This window comes from Cynocephalus volans, chromosome 4, assembly GCF_027409185.1.
Source record: "Cynocephalus volans isolate mCynVol1 chromosome 4, mCynVol1.pri, whole genome shotgun sequence".
Classification (NCBI taxonomy): Eukaryota; Metazoa; Chordata; class Mammalia; order Dermoptera; family Cynocephalidae; genus Cynocephalus; species Cynocephalus volans.
The window spans coordinates 22,381,451-22,388,965 of NC_084463.1; the positions used below are offsets into that span (position 1 = coordinate 22,381,451).

The 7,515-nt window shown below is 34.3% G+C and overlaps 1 pseudogene; it reads left to right on the forward strand.

The window, feature by feature from the left end:
* Positions 1-4,780: 4,780 nt before the first annotated feature.
* LOC134375894 (olfactory receptor 8B3-like) lies at positions 4,781-5,709 on the forward strand (annotated as a pseudogene).
* Positions 5,710-7,515: the final 1,806 nt, after the last annotated feature.

Consider the following 7,515-nt stretch of genomic DNA (forward strand, 5'->3'; position numbering starts at 1 on the left):
TCAAGTTCACTAATCACTTCTTCTGCAGTGTCTAATCTCCTGTTTTTATCCCATAGTACATTTTTTTAAGCATGGTATTTTTCAGCTCTTGAAATTCTTATTGATTTCGTCTCTTCATTTCTCTACCTAACATACTAAGTCTTTACTTTCATAGACATATAGAACACATTAATAATAGCTACTTTATTGTTTGCATCTACTAATTTTAGCATATGTGCCATTTCTGGATATTTCCTACAATTGATATTTTGCTCATTATGGGCCAAATGTTTCTGCTTCTTGGCATGCCTGACTTTTCAGTTTTGAGTTGGATTTTCTGGTTTTTAAACATAGAATTTACTATAGTCTCAAACTCAAATTACCCATTTGTAAATTTTCTATAGATAAATTATATTGATTGATGCTCTGCCATTGCTGTTGGTAAGAAAAACATAAACTTATTGTAAGGAAAGGTGGCACTCATGGTTAGAAGTTTAGATGGAAGGGAAATTGTATCTATTTTTTTTTCTTCTTGTTTTCTCTATGTATCTACCTTAACTTCACTGGCTTTGTTCAGTTTTTATAAATAGATTTTATAAAATTCAGACATTCTTTTATAGACATATCAGAGTCCTATCCAGTGTAGAACCATCTATCCAGCCCAGTATATTATGTTTCTGATGGTGACATGTAAGTGTTTGGATGTCCCATTGATGTCAACATTAAGAGCTTAGAGATGTGTTACCAAAAACAAAACAAAAGACCAAACAAACAAACAAAAAAACAAACCACCAACACCACCAACAAAAGCCACTATTTTTTCATGATATGTCCCAATGAATTTTTGAACAATATTCAAGCTACACAAAATTTTCAGGCTTTCATTTTCATTTTTGAGGTGTTATTTAGACTTAAGAAAATGTTTAAATTTTAAGTATACAGTGTGATAGCTTTTTGATTATACGTTCATGTGAGCTCCACTAAGAACATGATATAAACTAGAAAAATTTCCCTTGCCCCCTTTCAGTAAAGCTTCACATCTTATACCTCAAACAGCAACATAATTTTTATCACTTGAGACATTTTTGCCTGTTCTAGAGTTTCATAAAAATGGAATCATACGGTAAAAGGTACTTCAAAAAGTTTATGGAACGATTCATATTATCTTTTAATTCTATTTTCTATGAACTTTTTGAAATACCCTTGTATGTATTATTGTGTTTTGTTTCTTTCACTTAGCATAATATTTTTGAGATTTCATTTTGTTGAGTGTGTCAGTAGTTCATTTTTTGTTATTGCTCAATAATATTCCATTGTATAAATACCCTATAATTTGCTTATCCATTCAGTAGTTAATTGACATTTGGGTTCATGTCAGATTTTGGCTACATTTAATAAAGCTGCTTGTAGTATGTATATGCAAGTTTTTTCATTTGTTAGCATTTTATAGTTTACAGGTTATGGATCTTACACATATTTTATTAAATTTACAGCTAGAGTTTTATGATTTTGGGTATTGCTGAAAATGGTATTGCTTTTTTTCAATTTCCAATTATTCACTGCTAATAACTAGAAATAACATAGACCTTATATTTTGTGACTTTGCTAAAATCCCTTTTGAATTATAGTGGGATTATCTTTTAAACTTTTTTGGGATTTTTAAATGTGAACAAGCATGTGATTTGCTAATAGAGATAAACTTATTTCTTCCTTTCCAGTATATCTGTGCTTTACTTCTTTTTCTTGCCTTATTGCACCGTCAGTATCTCTATTACAATATTAATAGCAGTAGTGAGAGTAGAAATTCTTGTTTTCACTCATAGGGCAAAGGATCACCCTTCATCTTTAACTGTAAAGTTAGCTGTAGATTTTTTTGTCAATGCCCTTTACAAGGTTGAGAAAGTTCCCTTCTATTTGGAGTTTTTAAATGCTTTTTCTGCATCTATTTAGGTGATCATACAGTTTTATTTCTTTAGTCTTATAATATGGTGAATCACACTAACTGATATTCACATATTAAACCAACTGTTCATTGCCAAGATTAAGCCTTACTTTCCATCATGTCTTTTGTTTTTATACATTGTTGAGTTTAATTTGCTAAAACAAACAAACCGAAACAACTTTGCGTGTATATTTATGAAGGGTATTGGTTTAAAGTTTTCTTTTCTTGTAACTACTTTGTCTGGTTTTGTTATCAGGGTAATGGTTGTCTTTCAGAATGAATTGTGATGTTTTTCCTTTTTAATTTTTCAGAGTTTGTGTAGAATTGGTATTATTTTGTCTGTAAATGTTTGATAATCTTTAACAGCAAAGCTGTCTGGGTTGAGATTGATTTGTGGAAAAGTTTTTAACTGAAACAATTAATTTTAAAAATAGCTATAATGTCATTCTAGTTACCTACTTTTTTTTTTTAAGTGGGCTTTGGCAATTTGTATCTTTTAATGAATTCATCCTACATTTGTTGTCAAATTTATTAGTATAAATTTGTTTATAATAGTCCCTTACTTTTTATAATATTTGCAGGATTTATAGCAATGTCCTTTCATATTTATTATATTGTTAGTGTGTGTCTTTTCTCTTTTTTGCCTAACAAGTCTGGTTAGTGGATTATTACTTTTATTGATCTCAAAAAGCACAGATTTTAGGTTAACTGATTTTATATTTTTTATTCTATTTCCTCTTTTGTTTCCCTCCCAATATCTTTATTATTTCATTTTTGCTTATTTTGGATTTAACTAGATATTCTTTTTGCAGTTTTATAAGATGGATTTTTAAGTCTTTGATGTGAAACCTCTCTTCTTTTCCAGATTAGGCACTTAGGTGGCATAAACTGACCTGAGATCATTTTATTTAAATACATTACACACATTTTGTGTTTACATTTTCATTCATCTGAAAAGGTTTTCTGATTTCCTTTTATATATTATCTTCTCTTTTTTTTAGAATTTACTATTTTAACTCTGGTGACAGCTTTATAGGGATATTATTCACATATCATGCAATTCATATAACTGAAGTGTAAAATTTAATAGTCTTTAGTTTACTCACAGAATTGTGCAACAATAACCACAATCAAATTTGAAACATTTTTATCAGCTGACATTTATTGACTAGATACCATGTGCCAGGCACTGTTCTAACCATTTTACTTTCATTGTCTCATTTAATTCACAAAATCCAATGAATAAGATGCTATTATAACTATCCCTATTACAGAAATTATGAACCTGATGCACAGAGTTTACATAACTCACCCAAGGTATTGTAGCAAGCACAAGAAAGGGGAGGGATTCAAACACAGGCCCTCACACTCCATAAGCCTGCACACTCTTCTATAATGAGAAGAAATTGATGACCTCATCACCAAAATGTTATACTGAAAGACTGAGCAAGACAGTCCAGTAGACATTTCCAGTAGGTATTTACAAGTAAAAACTGTAGAAGGGATGTAAGCCATTAAAAGTTATTTTGGTGATATCCCAGGAGAGACAACACCTCTCCGTGGAAAATTTCAGATAAAAACATAAGAAAGCCTGGAGGTAGACCCAGTGGAAAACTTTCACTTAAGATGTGGGAAGAAAGAGAGAACCAAAACAGTATATTTCCCCACAGAGATTAAGATGAAGAGATGGAAGTTTATGTTTAGCTCTGCTTTGAGGGATGTGCAATCAAACCTTAGAGTAAAGGGGAAACTTGAGTGAAATATTGAGTCCCTCAGGAACTACAGATAGATCATTGTTCAGGGTATAAATATAATCTTATTATTTTCCTATTACATCTAGAACCTGTCCATGAGAGAAGAGACTGAGCAAGTTTCTACCCTGTTTATAACCAAGCACGTTATATCATTAAACTAATGTTAAGACTTCTGTATCTTACCAGGAGACAAATGTGATAATAATGACTTTACTTTTCTCTGCTGCTGGAGAGGACTCAAAGTCATGATCAGAAATAAAGATCTGTAGTTCAAAAATATTTCCAGAACACATCAGATATTAAGTGTGGACTGCATTGTTTTAGAATCAAGAGGAAACGAAACCGCAGAGCCTGAAATTACTCTTTCAGGGCCACAGAGATAAATAACAAGGGTAAGGAAGCACCAAGGTATCTGGTCTAAGAACAGGGAGTTCCTGAATTCCATTCATGTTAATCCCTTTTTGAAACAGAAGTCCAGGGATTTAAGATATGCCATTTTATCCCATTTTGTGCAATCCTGAGACTCAAGTGAAACTGGGGGAAGAATCTGTTTGAGGGGGTAGCAGAGAATATTCAAAGACATCAGTTGGCTCAGGAGTTGCAGTATCTCCAACTGTAAGTTCCTCTCCATCAACAGAACCCTCTCTGGTCTAGATTTATGACTTTTTCACTGTTACATGGGACAATAATTTAACTTCTCCTAGAATCCGGTCCCTTACTCTTAGATTAGAGACAATGCTCTTGGCTCTCACCCCACCAGAGTCTACTTTGCAGAAGAGGCCAGCAGCAGGTAGCTGAGACCTCTGCCTCCAAGTTTGTAGTGAGGGGAGGGCTGAAGTGAATGAAGACAGGATGAGATTCTGTTCTGGTCCATACTTCTTCTCCCTTATTCCTTCTTTTTTTCTAGCAGTCATATTTGCATATGGTAGCACTGCCCTTCACTCTGTAAGTTGGTGTTGCTCTGTAAAGGCTGATTCTACATGTTCAGGTTTGTCTAGTCTCAGACATTCCCAGCATACACTTGACACTACTGGGATTGTAGGAAGAGAGTCTGTTCTGTAATGCACCCCTTTTCTCCTGTGACCATAGATTCCCTCAGAGAAGAATGGCTCCTGGAAATGGCTCTTTCTTGAGTGAATTCATTCCGGTTGAGTTAATAGGCTATCCACATCTCCAACTCACTCTGTTCCTCCTGTTTCTAGTAATATCTGTGGTCACTGTGTTGGGAAATTTGGGCTTGACTCACACCTTCACACACCCATGTACTTTGTCCTCTTTAACTTATCCTTTGTAGACCTCTGTTATTCTGTGTTTACACCCAAAATGCTGAAGAACTTCATATCAAAGAATAATATTATCTCCTACATGGGGTGCATGACCCAGCTCTACTTTTTGGTTTTTTTGTCATTTCTGAATCAAATTTGCTGATGTCCATGGCCTACGGCCACTATGTGGCCATCTGTAAACCACTGCTGTACATAGCCATATCACCTAAAGTGTGTTGCAACCTGATGCTTGGTTCATACTCAATGGCCTTTTCTGGTGCCATGGCCCACACTGGATGTGTGTTGAGAGTGACTTTCTGTGATGCAAACACCATCAAACCAGTATTTGTGTAACATCCTCCCTGTGTTCCAGCTCTCCTGCACCAGCACCTATGTCAAAGAGCTGGTGGTTTTCATTGTGGTGGGCATCAGCATTATTGTTTCCAGTCTCAAGATCTTTATTTGTTATGGTTGCATCTGTCTAGCATCCTCCAAATCACCTCCAAGGAAGGCAGTTTCAAAGCCTTCAGCATTTTCTGTTCACACATAATTGCTGTTTGTCTGTTCTTTGGATCAGGTGCATTTATGTATCTCAAACCATCTTCTGCTGGGTCTGTGAATAAGGTAAAAATATCTTCTGTTTTTTTATACCAATGTGTTTCTTATGATGAATGGATCAATCCACAGCTTGAGAAACAAAGATGTTAAATTTGCCCTGCTGAGTAAGGAGAAAGTTTTGATTAGTTGCAGTATGTTTCTCTACAGATAGTCACAGTAGTGAGAGATTCTGTATTTTTAACTAAAATATTTTTAAAAATTTTAAATTGACAATTTTACATATTTGTGGAGTACAGAGTAATATTTCAATACATGTATTCAATGTGTTATGATCAAGTAAGGGTAATTAGCATATCCACCACCACAACCATTTATCATTTCTCTATGTTGAGAACAACTGAACTCTCTTCCAGTCATTTATATATATATATATAAAATAAATTATTGTTTATTATAGACACCTAGCACTACTATAGAACATTATAACTCATTTTTCATTTAAATTTGTATCAGTTAACCAACTTTTCTCTATTCCTTCCTCCCCTTTACCCTTCTCAGCCTCTGCTAACCACAATTCTACTCTACTGCTATAAGCTCAACATTTTTAGCTCTCACATATTAGTCAGAAGATGTAGTATATATCTTTCTGTGCTTGACTTACTTCACTTAACATGTCTTTCAGGCTCATCCAAGTTGCCATGAATAACAGGATTTCATTTCTTAATGGATGAGTAGTATTTCATTGTGTATATATACCACACATTCCACATATTCTTTATCTATTTGTTAATGGATACTTAGGTTGATTTCATACCTTGGCTAGTGCTCATGGTGCTGCCATCAACATAGAAGCGCAGATATTTCTTCAGTATATTGATATCCTTTCCACTGGATAAATACTCAGTAGTGGAATTTCTGGATAATATTGTAGTTATATTTTTAGTTTTTCAAGGAACCTCTACACTGATGTTCATAATGGCTGTACTAATTTACATTTCCACCAACAATATATAAGAGTTTCCTTTTCTCCACATCCTTGCCAGCATTTGTTATTTTTATCTTTTTGATAATAGCCATTCTAACTGGGGTGAGATGATATCTCATTGTGGTTTTGATTTGCATTTCCCGGATGCTGTGTGATGTTGAGCATTTTTTCATATGTCTGTTGGCCATTTGGATATCTTCCTTAGAGAAATGCCTACTTAGCTCTTTTGCCCATTCTTTAATTGGGTTGCTTATTTTTTTCTTGTAAAGTTGTTTGAGTTCCTTGTATATTCTGGATATTAATCTTTTGTCAGACGTATATCTTGCAAATATTTCTCTCACTCTGTTGGTTGTCTTTTAACACTGTTAATTGTTTCTTTTGCTGTGCAGAAGCTCTTTAGTTTGATATAATCCCATTTGTTTATTTTTCCTTTGGTTGCCCGTGCTTTTGGGGTCGTATTCATGAAGTCTGTGTCCAGTCCTATTTCCTGAAGTGTCTCTCCTACATTTTCTTTAAGAAGTTTTATTGTTTCAGGGTGTATGTTTAATTCTTTAATCCATTTTGAGTTGACTTTAGTGTATGGTGAAAGGTATGGGTCTAGTTTCATTCTCCTGCAAATTGATATCCAGTTCTCCCAGCACCATTTGCTAAAGAGGCAGTCTCTTCCCCAGTGTATAGGCTTGGTGCCTTTGTCAAAGATCAGATGGCTGTAGGTGTGTGGGTTGATTTCTGGATTCTCTATTCTATTCCATTGATCAGTGTGTCTGTTTTTATGCCAGTACCATACTGTTTAGGTTATTATAGCTTTGTAGTATAGTTTAAAGTCAGGTAGTGTTATGCCTCCAGCTGTACTTTTTTTGCTCAGCGTTGCTTTGGCTATGCGTGGTCTTTTGTTATTCCACATAAATATCTAGATAGTTCTTTCCATGTCTGAGAAAAATGTCATTGGAATTTTGATGGGGATTGCATTAAATTTGTATATCACTTTGGGTAGTATGGACATTTTCACTATGTTGATTCTTCCAATCCAAG